At 37.1% G+C, this 3299-nt stretch overlaps 1 long non-coding RNA gene across 1 annotated transcript; it reads right to left on the bottom strand.

Annotated features, from left to right (window-relative positions):
* Positions 1 to 1078: 1078 nt before the first annotated feature.
* On the bottom strand, positions 1079 to 2841 carry LOC129350386 (uncharacterized). Its single transcript, XR_008603779.1, has 2 exons — positions 2322 to 2841; positions 1079 to 1306 (listed from the first exon to the last, which is right to left on the bottom strand). It is a non-coding gene; the product is annotated as an uncharacterized LOC129350386 (long non-coding RNA).
* Between the last annotated feature and the right edge of the window lie 458 nt (positions 2842 to 3299).

Consider the following 3299-nt stretch of genomic DNA (forward strand, 5'->3'; position numbering starts at 1 on the left):
CTCTCCCTGTTTCACCTGCCTGCACTCTATTTGCTGATTACTGTAACGAGTGTCACCTGCAGTAATTAGTTCACTCCATTCACCTGTTCTCTACTTCACCTCCAGTATTTAAGCTCTGTGTTTTAATTCACTCCTCACTGGATCATAGATTCACATCCCTTCATACATTCTGTTGCCCTCCTAGATTCAGTTTCTCCCCACCAAACCTGCCCCCCCCCCCCCCCCCCCCCCCAGTCCAGTTCTTCATTTCTACATTGGTTTAGTTATCTTGTAAAATAAAACCCTTTCCTATAATCACCAGTCTGCCAGTTTCTCTGTGCTTGAGCCTGGGTTCTCCAGCTCCCTCCTGTAACAGTTTTGCTGTTCTAATGTTGAGGATTTGATACTTTGCTGTGTTAATATCCAGTTTTCCCACATTTTTGGTGCATTTATATCTCAGTTTTTGAGGCTTTGTTGTTGTAATGTTGAGATTTTTCATATTTTGGTGTGTTAATATCTAGTTTTCTGACATTTTAATGTATTAATGTCCTGGTTTTTGACACTTAATCATTCTAATATTGAAGTATTTGACATTTTGATGTTTAAATATCCAGGTTTCTGATGTTTTGTTGTTCTAATATTGAGGTTTTTGATATTGTTAATATCAGATTTTCCCACATGTTGGCATATGTACGTCTCAATTTTTGATGTTTTGGTGTGTAAATATCCAGTTTTCTGACATTTTAGTGTATTTGTATCCTGGTTTTTGTTGTTTTGGTCTTTAAATATGCAGGGTTTGGACACGTTGATGTCTTATTTGTTTTCTTAATGTTTTGGTGCATTTATATCCATTTTTTTAAGATGTTGGACATTACTAGTGAGATTATTGGTGCTATGTTGTCTAAATATTCAGGTATTTGATGATTTGATCGGTGAACATTCAGGTTTTCGATGTTGCCTTCCATTAATAATGAGGTGTTTTATGTTTAGGAAAATAAAGGGTAAAGGTTTGCAGCAAATTGGCTGTAAAAGAACAAATTTCTCAGCAGAAGTTCTTAATTTGAATGGATAAAACAATGAAACGTTGCGAGCAGGGAACTCCAGAGTGGCGAGCTCCAGAGGTTGTGAACCTCTGGTCCAGATTTATTTATTGCTCTGTACAGAAGTCAGATTTTCCATGTTTGTAGCCGCTGAGGTTCCTGCGTCCCTCCTTCACTTTTCATATTTCACTGCCATCTCTGAAATCACATCCAGATGTTGTCATCGGCTCCCCGTCCTGCTTCCTGTGTCCAGTTCCCACCAAGCAGCTGGAACGTGACACTTTCCCCTGGAAAATATAATAAAACTGAAAAAGCACTGTGCAGCTATTTCCTTTCATAAATCCTGTGGCTGCTTCGCCGTACTGTACACTGCAAAAACTCTAAATCCTACTAAGTGTATTTGCATTATTTTTAGTCAGAATGTCTCATCCCACTTGATTTAAGATAAATTCACTTAACAAGAGACATTTCAGCAGATAGAGGGACTTGTTTAAAGACAAGGCATCTTAAATATCTTGTTCAGTCAAATAATCTTGAAATTATCTTGTTCTGAGTTGAATTTTACAAGAAAACTCTAAGTTTAACCCTCGTGTCGTCCTGCGGGTCAAATTAACCCGTTTTAAAGTTTGAAAACGTGGGGAAAAAAAATTTGATTTTCACAATGAAACTTCTGATGTCCACATTTTCAGCATTTTTGGGAAACCTTTGAACATTGGTGGAAAAAACAAAATGTTTATGAACATTCACAAAAAAATATGAAATTTGCTGACTTTGGTTGATTTTTTTTGTGAATGTTCTTAAAGAAAATATTACAAGTTTTACTGATATATATGTGATCACTAGGTACTTTTAGGATTTTTTTTTGAAAGATTTTTGCTAATTTTTTGAGAATATTTACAAGAATTTTCTTGCCAAATTTGGGTTGTTTTTTTTTTTCAAATAAAACTTTTAAGGGAATTTTCTTAAGGAATCATTGGTATTTTCTTCCTGAAGGTTTTGCAAGTTCTCAGAAATTTGGGGATTTTTTTACTGGTTTTTTGGATTTTTTTCAGACAAGGAAACAATATTTTTTGGTGCCCATAAATGAAGACAACAGGAGAGTTAATACATCTCAAATTAGGAGGTTACATGAAAGCAAAAATCTATTTTTGAGTGAAAAACTGCTTTTTTATTAGCATGTCTGGCTTATTTTAAGACACCTAAGCTTGACAATCCTGGTAAAATAGAGCTTAAAATAAGTTTTCCAGCTAATTTAAAGATCTCAGTATTCAAAATATTATATCTTATTTCAAGAAATCTTACCAAGCCACTTTCCACTTGTTCTATTGGCAGATGTTTTCACTTATTTCAGGGTAGAAGTTCCTTGAAATGAGTTTTTCCTTGTTTTGAGAGGAGCATTTTTTCCAGTGTAGCTCTCAGACCATGTTTTAATGGAAGAAGCTCCGAGATGAGCGGCTGTAAATCCACGTCGACAGCGACCGGTGGGCTTTCATCGTCTACCTGAGCCTCCGTGGATTTATGTCCCGACACGCTGCTCATGCATGTAATAACTCCTCCCATCCTTTCAGCGGGGAAGAGTCGAGTTTCAGCGTCTGCTGGCGACCATCCGTCCGTCCGTCCGTCCGCCAATAAACACCGGCTTCACCTGTCGGCACGGCGGCCGGAGAGGCCAGCTCCCACCTGACGGCTTTATGTCCCTCCTCTGTTTTTAAAATCCGCAAAATAATAAAAAATATTATCTTTCAGTGCTTCGTGGGGATTTAGAGAGGCAGCAACTCCTGAGGAAAGAATGTTTGGAGACTCAGAGCCAAACTGTAGAGCAAATAAGCTGTTTACTGTCTGCTGTAAAACCTGAATGTGTATTTTGTTCAGTACACAACTACAGTAAAAGTACTGCTGTATAAAATCATTCACATCTGAGTATTTGCTCTGATGTCTTATTAACCCTCGTGTCATCCTGCGGGTCAAACTGACCCCGAGAGTTTGAGAATGTGGGAAAAAAAAAATATTTCCACAGCGAACACTTCCACAATTACAACATTTTTGAACATTTTTGGTGGAAAAAAAAAAACGTTAAAAAAATGTTTCCTAACCCTCCTGTTGTCTTCATTTACAGGCACCAAAAATTCCAAAAAATTACCCAAATTTCTGAAAATTTGCAAAACCTTCAGGAAGAAAATTCCAATAATTCTTTGAAGGTTTCCCTTAAAAGTTCTATTCTTTTTTAAAAATCCCCCCAAACAAGTCCCTCCATCTTGCTGAAATGTCACTTGTTAAGTG

This window comes from Amphiprion ocellaris, chromosome 13 (genome assembly GCF_022539595.1).
Source record: "Amphiprion ocellaris isolate individual 3 ecotype Okinawa chromosome 13, ASM2253959v1, whole genome shotgun sequence".
NCBI classification, from domain to species: domain Eukaryota; kingdom Metazoa; phylum Chordata; class Actinopteri; family Pomacentridae; genus Amphiprion; species Amphiprion ocellaris.